The sequence below is a fragment of the Marmota flaviventris genome, chromosome 3 (genome assembly GCF_047511675.1).
Source record: "Marmota flaviventris isolate mMarFla1 chromosome 3, mMarFla1.hap1, whole genome shotgun sequence".
NCBI classification, from domain to species: domain Eukaryota; kingdom Metazoa; phylum Chordata; class Mammalia; order Rodentia; family Sciuridae; genus Marmota; species Marmota flaviventris.
The window spans coordinates 110,363,220-110,386,176 of record NC_092500.1 but is presented as its reverse complement, the minus strand read 5'-3'; the positions used below and the strand labels follow the sequence as shown (position 1 = coordinate 110,386,176).

The following is a 22,957-nucleotide window of genomic DNA, read 5'->3' as shown; positions in this document are numbered from 1 at the left end:
GCAGAGAGGATTAAAAGGAGGGGAAGGAATAAGGGGTCGGAAGGATAGTGGAATGAATTGGACGTTATTACCTTATGTGCATGTATGACTACACAACCAGTGTAATTCTACATCATGCACAACCAGAAGAATGAGAAGTTACACCCTATTTATGTATAATGTCAAAGTGTATTCTACTCTGGTATATAACTAATTAGAACAAAATTTTAAAATGGTATAATTTACCATTTCTTTAAATACTTATTATTTGAAGTAATCTCTTAATTTGTAAAGAAGAGCTTTTCTTTTCTCCAAAACATTGTCCTAGAAAAGAAAAACACCATTAAAAAAGTGTGACAAAAAAAAAGAGCAAGAAAGGGAAGGAAAAAAGATTGAGAGATTATTATGACAATTTAACCAAAAAATTACATGCCTCGCAAGGCATAAAGCAAAACGTTAGGTACCAGTAATTCCCTTCTCCCCTCTGCACTTCTCCTTCCCCAGATCCCTTCTTTCTTTTCTTTTTAATTTTTTTGACATACATTTTGGCAGAGGCATAGTGGGGGGACACACAGATTAGTTGGTCCCAAAGGAACAAAAACCCATGGTCTCATGAGCACTGCAGTCAGTCCAACTCTGGCCACTGACATCTACTTTAGAACACATCCATTGTAAGCCATGCAGAGAAGCCCCTGGCTTAGGACCTGGACGTTATTCTCTTTAGTTAAAAGTACGTGTGTATAAAAGAGGAGAGGCCCTATAAGAGGAGAGGCCCTATAAGAGGAGAGGCCCTATAAGAGGAGAGGCACTATATGAGAGGAGAGGCCCTGTTTGGGACAAGGATACAAGGAAAGAAGTAGAACTGGTGGCCTACACTTTTTGTGAAGAATTTGGATCTCATTCTGGGAAGTGACTAAACCATATTGAACATTCTAGAATGCTTGGCAGCCTGTGTGCTATATTATGAAATAAGTGGAGATTTCCTGGGATAAATTCTCTCACCTCATCTTTCTGGATATAATTCTTCCTAGGTGTAAACTCACATGATCTGGCTGAGCTTCCTTTTTTAAGGGGTCTGAAGGTGATCAGGTTATGAAATTACTTCGCAATGACAAGTGCTTTTAATGTGCTTGTTACCATAACAGGTTTTGTTTTGTATTTTAAAAAAGGAATTCCAGATATATATTATTCCCTCAAAAGATAAATGTCTTTTTTAAAAAAGTGTTTTCAGTGGAAAAGCTAGCAAACTGTCTATTTACATTTCTGCCCTGCAAAACCACCAAGTGATCGGTTAGCGACTGTGTCTCTAGGCAATATATTCCAAGTGGAGAATATTAATAACAATATTAATTGATTCTAAACAGAAGTCTTGAGGTTCAGTTAAGGGAACCCTGCTGCATTCGGGCTAATCAAGAGCAGGTACTGCTGGACTCTTGGAGGCAGGTGAACATCCTAATAACCCCACAAAGAACTTTCACTTCAAGTAGCCTTTCTCCAGTTTCTAACTCTAAACAGAAGATAACATTTAGATAATTCGGTTTCAGAAAACTTTCTGAAAGTTGTTTTATTTACGATGCCAACTTTTAAAAGCCCACTAAAGGCAACTGGACAATAAACTAGGCAGAAATTGCTTTATAAAAAGAAGAAATGTTCAAAATGCCACTTTCTTTGGGGAACCCATGGTTCAGTTTTATTCAGGGTAAAGAAAAAGGAAACTTTCACTCACATTAGGAGAATCTCAGCCATAGAGTTGGATTCTGTAGTCAATCTAGGTGCAATGAGGATGAATATTAGATTAACACAATTGATTTGCTGCTGCACTTGTTTGTTGTCTGTCTAATATTGATAATTACATACAGAGCAGGGCATTTAGTATCCAGAACAGTCCTCACAGTGTTGCAGTGTTGAGCACAACGATTTGTATCGCTGGACACCACTAGTTCTCTTTGTGTATGTGGGATTCCTCCTCTTTAATAAAGTTATTTTGGATATCAGAGGTCTTGTCAATCTCCCAAGGAGTTTTCTCTTGATCATGGTGACAAGGGTCTTGCCTGTAACATCTAGCAAACCTGTCATGTCTGAGTAGTTTGCAGCCAGAATAAGTTCAGAAAGTATTCCTCCTTCAACTTTCAGGAATTCTTGATCTTAAACAGGGATCCCATCTGTTTGCTTTTCTTTGTTCTCATCATCCTCAGGAGGAAGCTCATCATTCTTATGGTGGGTAGAACACTGAATGGCCTTTTAAAATATTGCTGCATTAACATTTGGTAAAGAAACTGGGTCATCACTTTCTTCATCATCCTTTCCCATCCCTTCCAACCTCATGTCAATAGTCAACAGGTTGTTTTTTACCATTTCTACATCAACTTCAAATATTCTCTCCATCAGAACTCTGCCACTTAATGGAAGCCATGGGGTTCAGTCTCAGGAAGGAGCTGATAAGAGCAGGGTGACATCTACACAAGGATGAGAGAAATACAGATGACAAGGCCACTAAAAAAATGTTTGGTTTTTTTTTGCTAGGGGTACCAGGGATTGAACTCAGGGGCACTGGACCACTGAGCCACATCTGCAGCCCTATTTCGTATTTTATTTAGAGACAGGGTCTCACTGAATTTCTTAGCACCTCTCTTTTGCTGAGGCTGGCTTTGGAATGGAGACCCTCCTGCCTCAGCCTCCTGAGCCCCTGAGATTACAGATGTGGCTCACCACATCCGGCTGAAAAAAATGTTTTGATAGAGATTTCAGTGCAAAGAGCCAGAAGAAGATGACATATGTTTGAATGACAGGCTATTCAGTGCTGACCCTTAAATAAAGATCATTCCATTGGGCTCCTTATTAAAGGATTTACAGCTTGCCTGAGTTATTTATTCTTAATTTCAGGTGTAGGGCTGAGACCTAAGATGTGCTACTTATGAAGGGTTTGGATTTCTTATTTACTTTTTGACCTTTTGAGGGATGTTGCATAAAAATTGAAAACTAATTGGTAAAAATTATAAATTAAGTAAAACAAGCATGGTGCCAATGAGAAAAACTTAATTTTCACATTTCACTACTCTATCTGATATCATGTTATTTACTTTTCTAAAACTTCATCATCTATTTTTCAAACAGAATGTTAAAAGAAAAAAAAATAAAATATTGCTATTGAGAGGGTAAATGGCTACCGATGAATGGCCACTCTTATTCTGTTGGTAGAAGTATGAATTGGTATGGTTTTATGGAGCAAAATTTAGCAATGTATATCAAAATAACACACTTTGGCCAAGTACTTTCCCCTTCCTGGAATCTTGTTTTATTCAGCTATTTTGATGCTTTGGCCAAAAGATCTGACAAGAACAATCAGAGGAGGAAAAGTTTATTTAGGGGTTTCAGAGGTCAGAGTCCCTAGATGGCTGATTATATTCCTGAGGGCTCAAGGTGAGACGGAACCTGATGGCAAAAGAATGTGGTGGAGAAAAGCAGCCCAGGACATGATGATCAAGAAGCAGAAGGGTTGGAGGGCGGGGAGAGAAAGACTGACTCTACTAGCCAGGACAAAATATATACTCCAAAGGCATGACCCCAGGGACCCAACTCCTGCAGCCACACATGGCCAGCCTCTCAGTTCACCTCAATGAAGGTATTAATTCACTCATTGGATTACAGCTCTTATAACTCAAAACACTTCACCTCTGAACCTTCTTGCACTGTCTCACATAGGAGCTTTAAGGGGACACATAACAAATGTATTCTAAGTACTTGATTGAATAAAGATATCCACTACAACTTTGTTGAAAATGGTGGAAAATATAGAGATAACTTATAATGTGTCAATACAGAAATAAACTAAATTGCATATGAAACTATACATCTAAGAAAAGACAATGCCATCATTGAAAAGTGATAATGTACTGGTAATTGATTGGTAGAAAATTACCATATTGTATTAATGAATGAATTTAAAAAATTGTAGGATGGTGTTGTTCTACTAAATAAATGCCCCACCAACCAATCCTATTTCACTAAGCAAAACTTGTATCTCTGTCACCCCAATCATCCTCATCTCCTGTACCTAAGCAATCATGAAGTCCTTTTTACTCCTAGGTGTTTTCCAAACCATCCATGTCCCCCTAGTTCTGCCTCTATTCCCTGAGCCAAGCTTGGCATTCTCTTAATACTTGTTAAATAGGCATTTAATATGGTCCCATCCATAACAAAACTTTCTACACATATGCCTTCCCCTCCCTCAGGAAGAGACAGGTGTTTGAGGGGGATTTATCAAATTGCTAACTGTGGTTTCCTTTTAGGTAGTGGGATTCAACATTATTTCTGTTTTTATTTAAATGTCTCCATATTGTTTGAGGAAAATTATATAATAATGAATAATTTACCCCTCTCCAGAAATAAAACTATCAAGAAATGGGGATAATAATCATTATTCAGCCATTCTCACTGGATAAAAATAATGATTTAATAAATGAGTGCCTGTGAATGTCTATTGTAATGTGAAAGCAAAGTTGTTTTGCTTATTGTGAGCAATAATAATGTATAAATAACCATGTCTGCTAAAATTTCTTGAATACAGAGCACAGTGTTTGGGTACCTTAATATGCTTAGAGTTTACAATAACCCTATAATACTATTATTAATATTACCATCTATATATAGATATATAATACTATTATAATATAACCAAATATACTATATTGGCATTCCCATTTCACAGATGGGGAAACTGAGGCAGAGGTAGATTAAATTGTTTATCCAGGTGGACACTGATAATGGAGCTGAACCAGGATTCAAACCCAAACAGTCTGTGCCCAGGGTGTGAACACTTACTGATCTGCCATAATCCTACCACTCTGAGAAATGGCAGAGGTAGAACTTAGCGCCACATATCAGACTCTTCCAACTGTGAAGCCCTCAAGGGAGTTTCATAGAGATCTCTTTACCACCTCCGTTAACTTGGATTTTCAAGCACTGCTGAATGATTTGTGGAGTTAGATCAAACCATGTGATCACTGTTGGAAGAAATTTAGTAGATTATGCCTTTAAATCTTAGAGGTGGATGACATGGGGAGAAAGGACTAGGTAATATAGAGATGCCATTTCATTGATTCTTCACAGCACTCCAGGAGGTGTTACTATTTTCAATTGCAATCATAGATAAGGAAACTCAGATGGGGATTTATTAAGTAATTTGCCCAGGTGTTGACAGACATTAAGTCGTAGAGTCCAGAACCATAGCCCAGAAGCTCTGTGTTGTATAGCATAGTAATTAAGAGAAAAGACTTGGAAAAGATAAATATTTGGGGACTGATCACAGAGTTAGGTGGAATAGTTATATTGATGTAAATCAAATGACTTTGTGAACCTCTGTTTTCTCATAAAGATGAGAGTGACAAAAATTTTCCTGCTTTTAAAGAGAAGAATTTTGGTCACTCTGTGTGTTCAGTGTTGCAAAAGCGTCATAGGCAGTTATAAAGGATTACAAAGAATAAGATAAGGCTTAATCTTTAAGAAGCTTGGACTACACATTTCTCAGAACTCAATCACCTGTTTTATGTTTGATTTACAATGTTATAATAAATGCTGACAATTTCCTGTACTTGAAATTTCTTTCCCATCTCAGTTAGTACCTTCCCTGTCTTCTGAATAAAACATGTGCACTGGGGCATCTGGCCTATGCTTCTGTAGGCCTCCTGGTCTGGAATGCCTTCCCAAACTGAATCAGCTTCAAAGTGCGACTTCTCTGACCACTTCAACCTGAAGGCATGCCCTTCTTGTCCCAATGTCCATAGTACTGAACAGGTCATTTAATACAGATTCTCTTGGAGTTTCTGAAACTCAGTGCCTCACTCATGCCGGCCAGCATTCTACCTCTGAGCTAAATCCCCAGCCTCACTTGAAGTTTCTTTATAGGATATATGTATTTTCTTTAAAAAGTAAGTTATAAAGTCTTTAATGCTCAGATATTTGTTTGTATCTTCATAGCTCATAGTACAGGAGACAGTTCATATCTGCTGATTGTTTTGATTTTAGAGGAAAAAGGAGCAAGAATAAGGTAAATGGACATAAGTTACCAAGAACTTCATATAATTATCTCACTGCAAAAATGAATTAAAACAATTTTCTTCAGTCAGTTGGAATAGAAGAAATTTACCTTCCCTATATCTCAGTGTCACAATTTGGAAAATAGAATTTGGCCATATATTTTGTCTACCAGGGTTGACATACAGAAACATGACGAACAGTTGTAACCTCTTTGGAAACATAAAATTTAAGGGGAATACTAAGTAAAAGGACTGATCAATATGGAGCTCAGCTTTAAAATTCTTTCATCTACTAGTGCTGGATTTCTTGGCAGTACCAGCAAGAACGAGATTTTGAAAAACAAAATCTTATACATGTATTGATTGAATTTATTAAAATGCTTTATTTACCATATCCATTTAATTATAAGAAGGCATTCTTATATATCAAATATAAGTCTCGAAACAAATGACAATAACGCAGAGTAACAAAGGCTGCACAGCATTTGCAGACAGCATCTTTATTCATTTTTATGCGCACAAAAGAAGCAAACAAAAGGTTGAAAGCCTTTTAGAGTGATAAATGCCACAATTCAGTGGAAAACACACATTTTAATTTGAAAACATCTCTCACTGAGAGTAAGTTTGGCAAGAGGGGAAAGAACCTTGGTGCTACAATCTGAAAGTATGTGTCCCTCCAATATTAATATGTGGGAATGCCAATGCCAATACGTGGCATTACAGCACTAAGATACGGGGCTTTTGGGAAGTCACTAAGTCATGGGGCCTCTGTTCTCATGAATGGATTAGTGCTCCTATAAAAGAGGTTGAAAGGAGCACCTGAGTGTTTTTTGCTTTTGTGCCAGCTGTCATATAAGCCATTATGAAGCGGAGAGAAAGCCTTTACCAGACACTGAATCTGATGGTGCCTTGACCTTGACCTTCTCAGCCTTCATAACTGAGTGAAAAGAACTTGTATTACGTATAAATTACCCAATCTAGGGTCTTTTGGTAAAGCAGCACAAATAGACTTATATACATGGCCTTCCGGCTCTGTAGCATCTCAGTACCTTTGAGGTTATACAGGACCTAGACCTTCAGATTCCGTGTATGTTAAATTAAAAGGGACAGTATGTATAAAGAAATGCCCCACCCTCTCTTTATTGAAAATTGTCCTCTAAATTGTTTTCTGGTGGTAAAAATGAAACAAGTTAGAATTTTTTTGTGTACTTTCAAAATGCCACTCGTTGTCAACCTACTTTGGTGATTTGTGTTAATGTGGAAGATGGGATGTACTGTGTTATTTTTGTCATTTTTCCAGCTGTAAACTTCATGGGGGCCAGAAATAGAAAAAAATAAAATAAACTGGGAACTTGCTAGAAAGTATAGTCCCTTAGCTTAGTAATAGGTAAGGGGTGAATATATGATAGGGAATGCATGTCAACCAGCATCAAGACAGCTGGTGCAGAAGTAAAAGTAGACCTGAAAAGAGCCGCACATGACCCAGAAACAAGGAAAGAATGACATGATCATAGCTCAGGGAAGTTTCTAGGAATTAGAGATTAGATTATATCTTGACACATCTGGAAGATACCTGGTTGGAAGTTCTGGCAAACGTCTGAGAGAATGGCTAAGAGAATTCAAAGGTGGAAAACAAAACAAAACAAAACAAAACCTTAAAGACTTTGCTTCTCCACTGAATATTCAGAGAACTTCAGTGTTGGGAAGGATTCCAGAGACGGTCAATGAAGGCCACATATATCCACCAAACCTCTGCAGTGTTTGCAATGTGGAAAATAGAAGTACTTAACAAAGGAGAGAGGTAGAAATTCTTAACCCAATCCATAAAGGCCTTATCCATGAGTTAGGCTAATTGAAGCAAAATGTAAGAAGGCTAATTGTTTATAGTTTAGCTATTTATTTTGTGTCCAGAGAGCTCCCCAATTCAAATATTTTTTTTTTCACACTTTAACAATCTTAATTGTAGCTGTGCTGTTCAGATATTCCATTAGGAAAAAAAATTGCTAAATAATGCTAAAAAGGAGATGCTGTGATCTAAAAGTTGATGTGTTTATAAGGAGATAGCTCTTTGCTTTGTGTGTTGGTAATGGAAATTTGCAAGCTGCAAAGAATACTTATGGTCCTTCTATTTGAAGAAACCCTGATGGCTTTGCCATATATTTCAAATTAACTTGTATTTTTAAAGAGAAGTTTACAGATCTAAGAAACATATCTGAAAAAGACTCAAAGCCCTGGGTTTAGTCATGTAAATACTATGTTTTAAGAATATCTTGTCTATGCTTATAGATCAGATAATATAGAAGAAGATCAATGATCAAGAAATGGTTTTCCACAAAATTTCTTTAAATAGTAAACTACTTTGCTGCATGTAATCCAGACATTAATTTATGCACAATACTTTCCATTAATATAGTTAGCATCCAATTGATAAGATACTATATGTTACAAGTTGATTTTAAGTGAGTTGTTTGGAATCCAGAATAAGTGTCCCAAAGAGTGAGTGTTGAACTGGTTAAAAACCACTGGTGAATGGTTCCACAAAAAACACACACTTGTGAGGCAAGTGAACTTATCACTTTCAAATAAGGCATTTTTTTAAAATTAAATAAAGATACATGAGGCTTCTGTCTAAATAAATTTGTCTGCTATGATACATACATACACACAGAAATTAGTTTGCAATTTTAAGGGGAACAGGAGCCTAAACTTACCCAGGAACCCAAGTTAAGAAGCCCATAGGGTAGTGGATACTAATAATTATATATAATAATAATTCTTTGGGAGACACTATACTATATTTTTGTCAAGCGTTAATGGAGAGTGAGAGCCATGGGGTTGTCCTAATTCTAAAAATTGAGCAATGCAGACTCTACAGTGGGGCAGGAGTGTTGTTTTTTTTTTTCCCCTTTGGTTTTTTTGTCTGTTTCTTTTTCCTTTTTCTTCTCAGATGGGTGGAAAGGAGAAGTGAAGAACAGGGATGGACACATTATTCCCCAAAACCCACTGGCATTTTGATACATATCCAAGCCACCAACTTTTCAAATATTAGTCCCAACAAAATCCAGCCTGCTCTTTAATCAACTGACTCAATCCATTGCTTTTAAACCATATTTCCCCTTTATTGTCCACTGGGAAAGAACCTTTTTCTACTCCTTGGAATAAATGAATATGTCTTCTATCAACAATGATAAGCTGCTGAGGTATGAAGTGGGCTCTGGTGCATTCTCTTTCCTCCCTTCTTAGAATCCAAATGGGAAAGTGGAAAGGGCAGAGTTCTAATGCTGACTACATTAAGTGTCTGAAGTAAAATCAAAGCAGGGATGAGCATTTGGGGGATTTGATCAATGGGGATCAAAAGTACAGGTAGAAGAGATGTGTGATGCTGGAGGGAAGGAGGTGGGGAGAGATGGGTAAAGGTAGGGGACGGTGCAGGGACCAGCTCACAGCCAGCTCCATAGGTGGGGGGAAAGAAGCAACCCCAGCACGGACAGCCCTTTACCTCTCTTTTCACTATTGACAGCTTTCCCTGCTGTGATGTACCCTAGAAGGAACCATTGATTATCAAGAGAAGCAAGGCCAAGTACAGAAAGAACACAGAGAAAGAGGTAGAGGCCAAGTTGGGCTATTGAGGACAAAGATGAGGGAAAAGGGAGCTCTGGCCACCTTACCAGCTGATGTCACCACCCTAATTCAAGGGAATCATTGGTGTACAAAGACAGTATGTATTAGATGCATGACAACTAGAATCTCCCTGAAATTCTCTCATTAACAGCAAAAATATTGTGTACTATTTGTTTTGGAATTCAGAACTCCAATGAAAATCTTTAAAACATTCTTACTTGGGTTTGAATTTCCATGCATTTCTGGCATCTCAGATAATCTTATGGTTGGAAAACTTCAGAAACTATGAGTACACTAGGAAAGAAATGGACAATAGTATTCTTCATTGGTTATAAAAATAAGCCTAAAAAATAGTTTAAGCACAAGAACCAGAAGACCATTGGTGGTCTGAAAACTCAGGGTGTATAATTCAGAAACTGCTTAGTTCTCGGGTCAGATAGTCACACTGACTGTTGAGCTTTCTCTAAGTCAGCATAATATAAATGACATACTTTGGTCCAGTCTTTGGGAACAAGTCCAACCCAATCCATAATTTCAGGAAAACAGCAAGAAAGTCCTTTGGTGAAGCTGTAGTCTTCTGAAGCTCTCTGCAAGTTCTCTCTTGTCTGCTTTTTGTCTCTGATGAGGAAGATGGATATCTATATAAATAAGTTAGGGTTGGGCTGGGGATGTGGCTCAAGTGGTAGTGCGCTCGCCTGGCATGCGTGAGGCCCAGGTTCGATCCTCAGCACCACATACAAACAAAGATGTTGTGTCCTCAGCACCACATACAAACTAAAAAATAAATATTAAAATTCTCTCTCTCTCTCTCTCTTAAAAAAAAAATAATAAGTTAAGGTGTTCAAGCAGCAACCAGCAGAAGAAAACTCAAAGACTTCCAAGTAGTTGGGCAAGCTCTGAACCAAGTGCCCTATCTCTAAGTCATTTTGGGCAAGGTGGGGCAATGCTGTAATCTCTCTCCTTCATTCTTCCTCCCTACTCCTCCCTCTCTCCCCCTATCCTTCTACGTCTGGATATAGTGACATGAGAACCTGATGGTACTCATATGCTTCCTGCTTCTCTCCTTCCCATCCCATTCCTACTTCCTTTCACCCATTCTTGCTTTCTTCCTCCCCCTCTTCCTCTTTTCTCCCTCCTTCCCTCCTTTTCTGATCTCATCTTCTCTCCCTTCCTTTCTCCACAAGGCCCTCTTCCCAATTTCCACCCATTTTTTTTAAATGTAAACCACTTTTGAATTCTAGCCATCTGTTAATACAAGGCAGTGAAAAATGTTGAAGTCACATCAAATTCCACTTGCTCTGCCAGTTAAAAATACAGATGCTTCCTGTTTTATGCTTTCCTCTCACTTTCTCTGGAGTTTAAACATGAAAATATGTTCCATGATAAAAACCAGCACATATCCCCTTTCATCAGGAAGCATATTCCAAACAATGAAAGGGGGAAGCTGTTTTCCTAAGTCCAACAAGAATACCTGGACGTTGGAGGACTCATACAGAGAACCATAATTCCATGGAGCAAGAATATAATTATTCACAACTATCACATTTTATAGATGAAGAACTGAGATCGCAAGGGATTGTAATTGTTCTCATATGTGCTGTGCATCAACTTGCCAAAATTCACATCAGTTTACATTTTCACCCAACATGTTTGGGGCTAAATTGCTCCACAGTACTTTCTGCAATCCACAGTTTTCAAAAAAGGGTCTTTGGCTACTGGGAAAAGCCAAATCATTGAGCAATGGAATATTCACTTGAAAGTTAGTAAATGTGCTGGAGTTAAAAAATAAAAATAAAAAAAAAATTTAAAAAGCAGGACTAAGACTTACGACACCTAGGTTTGTCTCAAATCTGTTACTACCTACCTGTCAGACTTGGGACAAAAATTTCTACCCCTGGTCCATCAAGAGGCTAGGTCAGCTGATCTCTACATTTCCTTCCAGCACTTTGAATCTTGATTTTCGCCCCCCCTTCACTTTTCTGCTGATTCAGAGTAAAGAACCTTGGCCAAGTTATTAACTGCCATAAATCTCAATTTTTCTAAGTGCAGAGGAAAAAATAACACATTCTCTTGTTTTCCTAGCACAGAGATACTAAATGATCCTGCATTAAAGTGGAAATCTTTAGAAATTACATTAAATATTTTATATCTATAGACATTTAATTAGTCACTAAAGCTAAAGTAATACAGTGGCCATACCACTAGGCAGTGTGCCTGACTTTGGTCATGTTAGAAGACACCGTATTGATTTTCATTCCTCTTTCTTTTTAATGTATCTTTGTGTTCATGGTGCTGGGGCTGGAACCCAGGGATTTCTTCATGCTGAGCCTGCCCTCTACTCCTGCACTACACTCTCAGCCCCATCAGATCTTTTACATTAGTTTTTATAGCTGTTAAATTTCTATGGTATGGAGCTTTGTAGGTGACTGTGTTTTCTGCCTCTTTCTTGTCAATCCTGTTCTAGTGTCTTCTGTCTCAATACTTAACCCCTCACCATTTTACTCATGCAAGATAAAAATTTACCACTTTTTGAGTTCTTCCTTTCACCTCCAATGACTCACCCAGTTCATACCAGTTTTATCTCCCTGGGGGCTTTCAAATTCATCCACTTCCCTTTTCTCTTTTGCCATATCCTAGTCTAAGCTGCCATCACCCCTCACCTGAACTACAAAATTCCAGCAGGCATTCAAAGGACTATTTCAGATGTTGTCTTTGATCATGTATCCTTACTGCCTGAACTTCCCTAATGATTTTCTCTTGATCTTAAAGTAAAATCCCAAATGTATACAATACTAAATAGGTGGTTCCTGGCCCTTGACTCACAGAACATACATCCCTCCAACCTCTTAGCTGCTCCTCTTTCCACCTTCTCTTGGGAAACAGGCTTTGCAGGTCCCTGTGTTTATAGTACTCTCCCAGCAGTCACCTAGATAATGCCCTTTCTTCTGATTTCATACTAATCTGTGTTCCCAGAGAAGCTTTCTCTGACCTCCTCAGGTCATTTCCCTCTATCGTATGTTCTCATACTCTTTATCGTTGGTGTTATTGCACTTGTCATTATCATAGTTTTCCATTTGCTCATGCAATACTTTTCAAATTATATTTAAATATCTCCTCCCTCATTAGATTGTAAAATCTATAATGCCATGTCTCTTTTGCTATCCCAATAGCAATACCATGTCTATTTTTCTGTTACTATTGTGCTTACTGTATCTGACACATCGTAGGTACACTATTAAATTCTGTCAACTAAATGAGGAACTTAATGAATGAAGAGAAAAAACCTACAGGGTTGGAAGCATGGAAAGCAAAATTTAGTGTTTAAAGAATGAAATTGATGAGCATTGATGTGCCTGCTGGACCAGGAAGGTCAGAAGTTTTTAAGTGCTCAGATATGGGGTTAATGATATTTGTAAGGTGCAACACAATTATATCTAAAATGACTAGTGATTAATGTAGCCCTCAACCAACCCTCCACATACTGCAAAAAGAAATATTTCAAATGTTAAATTTAAACTTCATTTCTTCCTATGTATAAAAGGAAATACCCAGCCAGGTTTGGTGATATACACCTGTAATTCCAGATGTGTGGGAGGTTGAGGCAGGAGGACCCTAAGTTCAAAGCCAGCTTCCGCAGCTTAGCAAGGCCCTAAGCAACTTAGCGAGACCCTGTCTCAAAATTAAAGAAAATTTAAAAGAGCTGAGAATGCTGATCAGTGGTTTAACACCCTGGGTTCAATCCCTCCCCTGCTCTCCCCAAAAGAAATACCAAGACAAACCAACTTATAGAGATTTGTAGATCTCCATAAATTCCAAAAAGAGATAAATCAAAAAAACCTAGGAAATACTCCCCATAGGCCAAATTTGAACTTTGCTTTTAAAATAATTATCAATTGAACAAAAAACTATATGGCTTATTTCTTAAAAAATTTTATTTATATGCTGATTATTCTCCATTTGTTCTTCCTTATACACTGACATGAGCTTGGTTATCAGGATTTCCTGGATCTCCATCTTCAAGGAGCTTAGCCCAAAGAAAGGGACTGGAAGAGGTTTGTAGGATGAAGGGGGATCTGTAGGCATTCACTGTCCCTACTGACTCCCTGCATGGTCATAGCTGACAGTAGCCAGTTCCTCTTTTGTGGCACCCAGCTCCTGTTAGATGCCTCCTAACTTACAAATGAGGGTCTCAGTGGGTCACCCCTTCAGAACGAGGGGTGGTACAGGAATCTGATGCTCTGACTGTCGGGGAACTTTTAAACACTCCTTATTCAGCCATTTTGAGGCTATTGTGTTCCCTACCAAAGATGAGGAATTTTAAACAACAACAACAACAAAAAAAAAAAAAACGTAAAAAAGGTCTGTCAGCCTGTCAATGAGAATTTTCTCAAACAAAATATAGTTGTGTTTTTCTCCTCTTGTTTGTTCAGTTAAGGTAATATACACGTTTCACTTCAAAACAGATCACCAAGCAGGGCTCCCTTTAAACTGGCCATCATAAGTTCACTGGCAGAAATAAACATTTCCCTGAGTAAAACAGACTGATCAGGCTAGGAAAAAATAGAAAAGCCCCTCTACCACTCCAACACACATACATATGACACTGAATGGACATTCAGAGAAAATAAATTGATAAGAAGTTAGTCCTCTATTCCTGCTCCCTTTCCAACGTATACACATATAAATATTCCAGTTATTCCTGACATGAAAGGCTTGGAAAAGAGGAAACTTAGGAGGATAGCCTCCTGGAGGGGTTGGGAGCCAAGTGTGAAGGAAGGGGAACTGAGCACAATTAGGGTACTGAGGTTCAGACCCCAAGAAAAGCAGCTCTGTCATGTCCATCCTGATTGTTGAATCCATCCGTCTAGAGATCACCTTAGGTACCTACCCTACTCCTCCAGCCAGGAGTTTGACTGGAGTCAGTGCTGCCTGACTGTGAGATAGAAAGCCATTGCCACTTCATCTGCCATCCAGCACCCATGTGGTAAGGAAAAAGAAGACCTGGTACACACAGAAGCCTTCCTGGGAGCCAACTGTTTAGTTGACCAAGCAATAGAAGCACTAGGTGATCATCCACCAATCAGCCTGGCCTTTAGCAATAGAAAAAAAAAAAAAAAAGTAGCTTAGCCAGGATTGTATAGAACTATAAACTGTAACTTCTAAATACTTCAATTGGTTAAAATAACAACAAAAGCACTAATTATGTGGCAATTGGAAATAAAATTATTTTTTCATGTATTTGTCCCATATTTCAAAATAAAGGGATGTTTGGTTGATAAAAATGTAGAATATATGTAATAGTTAGAACAATAGAATACATTACATAATGTCCTTTACCGAAATGTCTTAACATTATCATAATGGTTGAGGTAAATTAATCTGAGTAATCTTATTATAATAGTCATATTAATCATAATGGAATGAATCACCCTTTGTTATAATTATGATTCAAGTAACATATATTTTTAGAAATCAACTTTTTCATGATATGTTGGAATGGAGCAGAGTAATAGAAGAGCAGTGATTTTGACTAATACATTAGATATTCTGAAAAGAATTCATTTTCTCTACTGTCTTAATGAGAAGAAATGTCCTAAGAAGATTCTTAGGGCAGGTAAATAAGTATATGAGTCTGGCTGAGGAAAACACTGTGTTTCCTTCCCTATGAAACATTCTGTAAATAACAAATAGAGAGAAATAATGGGATAAAGAAGGATGCCTGGGAGAAATTTGTAAGCAACACTCAGATATCTGCAGCACCTTCTATTCAGGTCCCTGCTCACCTCTGTGAGTCTGCCTGATTCATTTAAAGGGTCAAGATAAAACAAAAACATTCAAATATGCAGACTGAGGAATATTTAATGAGTATGTATTGTGTTATTTGGAACCTTCCAAGCGCTTCCCCAGAGATCATTTTCATTCACTCTCACCTCATTCATGAGATGAATCATCACTGTTATCTTCATTCTTCAGTTCAGGAAACTGACAATCAAGTGATTCTTAGAAACTTGCTCAAAGTCATACCAGTAGTTATTGTGGGCTGGAGTTTGACTCTAGAGTCCAGGCCCTTAACCATTAAGTGAAATAAGTTAACATCTTCATCTTGAAGGTACACATCACACACACATGCACACCATCAAATATGTGAAAGCAGTAGGGCTCTAAGTCTGGGTTGGTGCTATTGCCATAGTACTCATGGACACCCCCCGAATGAGCAGGTGGCATTAGTGTGGCACTGCTTTCAACTGTAATTAAATTTCCTGTGTCCATATTATTAAGATGCATTAAAACCAGGTGAAGATATGCAAGACTTTTAAAATTAGATTTTATAGAAAGCCTCCATTTATAAACACTAGTATAGTCAGATGAATCCTTAACTTCTCTGGTGAGTAATTTCCAAATTCAATTTCTTTTTTGTACCAGGGATTGAACCCAGAACCCAGAGGTGCTTAACCACATTTGATATATATTTAGAGACAGGTCTTGCTGAGTTGCTTAGGGCCTCTCTGTGTTTCTGAAGCTGATTTTGAACTTGCAATCCTCCTGCCTCAGTCTCCCAAGCTGCTGGGGTTACAGGCATGCACCACTACACCTGGCTCCAGATTCTTGTAGCAAAGCCTTTTAAAAACAGTTTAGCTCTATCTGTGGACTTGAATACCTAGAGCTTACTATAATTATTGCCTTGCGACTTAATTATATTCCTGATTCACATTGAAAATTGATTATATGTAAGGTAATACCAGTTTACAGATGGTGACATTTGTAGTCTCAGGTGATAAAGGTTAAAATATAGTAGATGATTTTTAAATGCCCACCTTGTTTCCTTTCTTAAGACCATACTGATGTTTTTAGGTATCATCAGAAAGGATAAGTAATTATTCCAAATCTTTGATTTTATAACCATTAAAAAAATAAAGCATAAGTCACATCATGACCCACTGGACCAGAATTTCTGGAGCTCTGATTTCTACTCTAATCCCACCCCTTATTCCGCATTGTTTCTTTATAAATAGTTTAAATGATTAATATATTTGTAATCAAATAGTTGACATGATTTGAAATTGGTAAATCACCAGATGAATCACTATCTAAAATTCTGAATGAATAAACAACTGGAAACTGGAAAGTCTCTGGCAGAGGCTCATTGAATGAATTAATTAAGGATGGAGAAAGAGCTATAGTGTAAGCTAGCAATATTGTCTAAATGGGTCAGGAGCCCATCCTTATGTGTATAATAAAAACTGTTCATCAACATAAAATTACAGAATTAAGTAGGGAGATATAGAATATTAGCATGTCTTCAAATGAAAAATAATTCACTGTTTATATAGAAAGCATGCAACAAAACACATTTTATCTCTGTGTAGGCATTGTGTTGGTGTGTTTGTACATGAAAATTTGAAAAGGCAACATTTTATTGCTTTTATGATTGAGTCAGAACATGGCAACTACTCTAACAAATAAAGTCCCTAAATCTTGATGTTTTGTTACAGCAAAAACTTGTATCCTGTTACTTCAAATTCTAGCACACTTGTTTTTGATTGGATTGTTCCTCTAAGAGTTGACTCAGGATATGGTTACAGAGAAAGATGACTCCTCCATCTTCAATACATGGCTTCCAGGTCATTCTGATTCTGAGCAGTCGGTGTACTATGGGAAGAATGAGACTGTGGAAAAGACATACATGGTCTAGTGAGGTGGTTCCCACCTACAATCCCACTACTCAGGAGTCTGAGGCAGGAGGATGTTGAGTTTGAGGCCAGCTTGGGCAACATATTGAGACCCTGTCTCAAACCACAAAAAAAAAAAAAAAAAGGAAAAAAGAGAAAAGGAATACTTTCACATTCCTATGCCTATAACACAAGTTTTTAACTCCCTTGGTTTGGAAGTGACAGACAACTCCTCACATTCCATTCACCAGAATTAGTCACATGGTCCCCACCTGGATTCAGAGAGGATGGGAAATATGGATTGGCTCTGAGCTCGGAAAGAGGAAACACATTTGGTTATCATCTAGTCAATCTCTGTGACAGGACTGGTTCAAAAAATGTGCCAGAAATGATAAAAATAATTCAGTTCATTACATTTTTGAAAATGAATTTATTAAAGTAATATATATATATATATATATATATATATATATATATATATATATATTACTTCTCTCGTAAGTTTGTATAGAAAAGCAAAGTGCAAAACATGCAAATTGAGCTTGCCATTGCAAGACTTGACTCTGGAAACTACATACATATGCCACTAAATTGATATTTAAGAAATATGAGATGTCAGAAAATATTCTGTCCATCATCATGGAATGATTGCCAAAATATTGGACCAAAGGGAACACTTAGATCAGTCACCTCAGCTTTGTGAGAGTATGTAAAAATGTTTCACCTTGAATTCAGTTGTGTTGGTATTTCATAGGCAAAGATATAAATTTGGCTAAAATATCGAATGACATTGCAGCAAAATTCCAGCTAGTGGAAAAATCATTGTATTTTCAGGCCAAAAACAACAGTGGAAAAAAAAAGAATTTCAAAAAACGGAATTTCAAAGGGTTTTTTTTAAAATAAATTAATAAAAAAATAATAAAAACTCCAGAAAAACTAGGGCCATAGCAGAGAGAACAATGAACGGCCTCAATATCCAGGGTAAATATTTGTCATTCCTCTCATCATCAGCAAAACTTGATGGTGATGCAATTCACAATAGCTAAATTATGGAACCAACCTAGATGCCCTTCAGTAGATGAATGGATAAAGAAAATATGGTATATATACACAATGGAATATTACTCAGCATTAAAAGAGAATAAAATCATAGCATATGAAGGTAAATGGATGAAATTGAAGAATATAAGTGAAGTTAACCAATACCAAAAAACCAAATGCCGAATGTTTTCTCTGATATAAGGTTGCTGATTCATAATGGAGATGGGGGGTGCAGGCAGTGGGGGAGGAATAGATGAACTTTAGATAGGACAAAGTGGAGGGAGGGGAAAGGAAAGGGCATGGGGGTAGGAAAGACGGTGGAATGAGATGGACATCATTACCTTAAGTGTATGTATGAAGACATGAATGGTGTGACTCTACTTGTGTACAGCCAGAGACATGAAAAATCATACTCTATTTGTGTAATATGAATTTAATTGCATTCTGCTGTCATATATAACAAATTAGAATAAATAATAAAAAAATGTTGATGGTGATGTGGACTCAAGAATCCTGAGTTATGATCAATCATATGTGCCTTACAAACTAGACAATGGGTTAGCAAATTCAGGAAAATTGTGGAGTTTACTATTATGTTTTGGGGGATTATAAAATTTAAAGAAAATTTGCTGCCTGAGAATATGAGCCTTGTGTAATTACTCCCACCTGCTGGTTAAAAGTTTCATTACTTGGGCATTAAATCTGATTCTCAGCATGGGGTGACTAGGAATGCAGTGTGACCAACCTACATCACAGGGCCAGTGAACACCATCCTGCCTTCACAGTGGCTCTTGACTCTTCTTTCCAACTTTCAAATGTGGCACAACTTATAGTGGGAAGTGTGAGGCGAGTGCCTACCCTATAAATAAAGGGTTACTTATTTCTACTCTAAATGAAGTCTCTACAGGTTGTTCATCAATTGAGGGAAGCAAATCAGGAAGCGGATTCTTCCAGGCACATAAGCTTTGGCTTGTAAGTCTGTGCACCCAAATGACAGGAACTTGTCCTTGAATTTGAACATCCTGCACATTCTTCCTAAGGAATGGCAGGGACCTGCAAGAATAAAGCACAGTCTTTGATGAGCAGCTCTGCAAGCAGGGTCAGACTGTTGTTTCTAAGTTATTGGTAAATTTTTCATAGGTATCAAATCTACACCAAACACTTATAAACATCCATGCTGCCATAGCTACTTTTATCCTTGGAAGAAAGTGAAGGAAGTTGAAGAAAAGGATCAAGAGCAAAAATAGTTTGAGTTTTGTTTTATTTTGCTTCATTTGTTGCCTCCAGCCCCACCAGAATTTTTGGAAGGAGGGTTCCAGAAATGTGATTTTATTATTCTGTCTACAGGAAATGGGGTTATAGTCTTCATAGTCCTCAATTGAAGGGCATAACTACTCCTTTTTATTTAACCCCTTTTGCCCAGCAAGAAAACAGCACAGGTAAAAACCCTAACATGTCAGGAATATAATTCATTTTGGAATTCTCAGTCCTGAACTTTGGCAGTTAAGTGACAGTGCTGAGCTGTTACCTTCCATTCTAAGAAGTTTGGTTAAATTGCAGACTTGGTTTTCTGTCCTTTGACACCTGAAATAAGGAGAACTCAGAGACAACATAGAGTTTATGAGGTACAAGCTCTTCTAATTGCCTCTGAGTTTTTAGTGTCAATGTCTCTCTACGAGTGTGTGTGTGTGTGTGTGTGTGTGTATGCCTGTGCACAGATGAGCATTCAATTTCTGTCTGATTTTTATTTTCTCACTTTTCCCCCTTTACCCTACTTTTTCATCATATTCATTCTGCATTCTGTAACTTTCATGTCATGTCTTGGTTTCCCTCTATGTCTCTTCTTTTTCTACTCTTCGAATCTGATCTATAATCATGTCATCACCTTTATAATCTCTATGGAAAAAGCTAGTTTCATTGTCTCTATTTAAAATTTTTAAAAAGTCTCAACCAAGGGAGGAAGCTGAATTTATCTGTCTTTATTATCTCTCTTTGAATTTGGAGGGCTCCCTGCCAAGAAAATTATTTTCCGAAACTCCTTGGACCTTGTCCTCACAAAGCACACCAGCCAATAAGCTGCCTCTGGACATGAGCTTGTATGTCTGGGTTAACTTTGCTGTAGCTCTTCCAGCCAATGAAAGCAGATACCTTAGCCCAGTGTTTCCCACATATTTAGATTTTACAGGACAGTAAAATATCTAGAAGAAAAATGGAGACATTGTTTTATCTTTAACAGTTTTAAAATAAAAACTACCATTTTAAAAAATTTAACACTTTTAAAAACTACCCTCTATTGTCATCATTATCTCATTAAAAGGTACATTTTAGGACAGATAATCCAAAAATAATTTGAATGAATGTAGCCAATTAAAAAAAAACAACCTACTAACTTTTTTTTTTTTCTCCTTCCATGGAAGACTGGAATATGGATATCAAGCAGCACTGATCCAACTTCAGGTCCTCAGGTCCAATAAAAAGTTTCCTTTATAGTACAGATGATCATGACTTTGGGTGATTCTTCTGCCTTTCAGGGGGGTATTCTGTCCTGTTGCCTTTATATTGAAGGTCACCATTCCATCTTTTGAATCCCAAAGGGGCCAGTGATAAATTCTAAGTTCCAATGTATAAATGGAGTCAATAAAAGCTAAAATGAAATGGATCTGACCCGCCCCCCCCCACACCACCACCACCACCACATACTCAAACAAGTAAATGGCTCCACTTTTATTTTTACAATAGCATGGAATAGTTTGTGAGAGAAAGGAGGACAAATGGCTGGGTAACAAAAATAAAAGATGTGGCCCTTATTCTTGAATAAATTGTAGTCCAATGGAATGGACATTTATCCTGTTTATATACCACAAGACAGACAGAAGTAGTTGCTAAAGAGAGAAACAATAATCTATTGGAGGGCAAAGCAAGGTTTTGTGTGTAATTGTGTATTTACGTAATGACTTGAGTGTTGTTTCCTTTTGTGACTACAACATAAGCTCTGAAAAGCATTGACTCCATCAGATGCGCAGATCCCTGTAACTTAACCCTTAGCACAACACTCATTACCCAGTATCTGACCCAAAATATCTCCTGAACACCATTTGAGTGCCTGTGATATGTGTTGTGAGGGATACCAAGAAATTGAAGTTTCATTCATTTCCTTTAAATCATCTGAAAGCAGAGAGGTTTTCAAACATAGCAGATGTGTTTGGTCAGCTCATTGCTGTGTACACCATCACAGATGGTCACGGAGACTTATTTCATTCTGAAATGGAATAATTTCATCCCAACTCAGCTTTTCCTTAGGCGTGGGTTTTGATGCCATATTTATCAAGACATCTACTTGGAAGCGGATGTCATGCTGTGAAGAGCCATTATAGACAAATGTTACAGCCATGTGCCAAGTAATGACTTATGCTGGGCAGTTGCTTAAAAGGCTGATTTTATTCATTTTATTTGTTATAGTCATATACTGCTTAGGGAAGGCAGAAATCTGTTTTGTTCTTTCTTTCTCTCTCTCTCTCTCTCTTTTTTTAAGTCAGTAATTATTTGCAGAGCTCTTTGGGCAAAGTGCTCAGCTCACACCTGGAAACAGAATTGTAGGCTAGACAAAGAGTGGCCGTGGTGATATTTATACATCTCCAGATTGTGGTTTGCCAATTGAGATGCAGACATATGCAGAAATGGCCTCATTGTCATTCTTTGTTTTTGTAATATTATCTTTGGCTGGACAGATTCATTTTCTACCCTTCTTCTTCTACTGTCAGCACCGTTTCAGCAGTGAGTTATATTATCCGGTGACATCAGAGGAAGCCACATTTCACATGTCAGCTTGGCAAGAATTGCCCACTTATGGCAAATTTGTGACAAGTTGCATTTCTACCATCTTCACTTTGAGTGATGAAGTCTCCATGGTTTGGGAAGATGATGTGGACCTCCCTTGATTGCAACAGTGCTGTGTCAAATTGAACTGCTGTTGCTTCACTACTGAAGGGGAGGAACCTTGTGAACTTTGCATAATCCTTCCCCTCTCAACAGTGGGAATGTATCCCCAGAGTTGATTGCCTGTATCTATAGGTAATGGAGGCTTAACTGACATGAAAGTTAGGGCCAGTTTCAAACACATTAAGTTTAATGTTTTGTGTAATGATTGGCTGCAACTGATGAAATAACCAAAAGAACGATTTATGGACTGTTTAGGGAAGAATACCCTCACCATTAAAAATGGACATTAAACTATGGCTGGTTTCACTACAAGTCAACAGTTTCCTCCTTCATTTTCCAGTTAGGTGTAGATGTATCCTACAGGGTATGGTAAAAGTTGTACTTTGGGGGAAAGGTCGGAGTTTTTAAGCTAATGACTTTGAACTTGACATGTTTTCTATTATTATTTTTTAAAATCAGCAGTGTTATGCAATGAGGAACATTTGTAAGAGAAATTAGTGTAAGTTTAAGTCAAAATTCAACTAGGGGAATTCCAACAGGCACGTTAAAATGGCAGCCCCCATCTCTATCTCTTGGTGACCCACTGAAAGTAGCAAGCTTTAGTTAGGATGCCACCTAAGCTATGTAAGTCAGAATATAAGTGCCATGTTTTGTTTTTTTCCACTCAACTCC

The 22,957-nt window shown here is 37.6% G+C and overlaps 1 protein-coding gene and 1 pseudogene across 1 annotated transcript in view; one reads left to right on the top strand and one right to left on the bottom strand.

The window, feature by feature from the left end:
• Positions 1-22,957, top strand: part of Nrg1 (neuregulin 1) — a 1,010,326-nt gene that overhangs the window by 468,720 nt on the left and 518,649 nt on the right. The gene's annotated exons all lie outside the window — the stretch shown is intronic.
• LOC114095816 (S-phase kinase-associated protein 1 pseudogene) lies at positions 1,868-2,392 on the bottom strand (annotated as a pseudogene).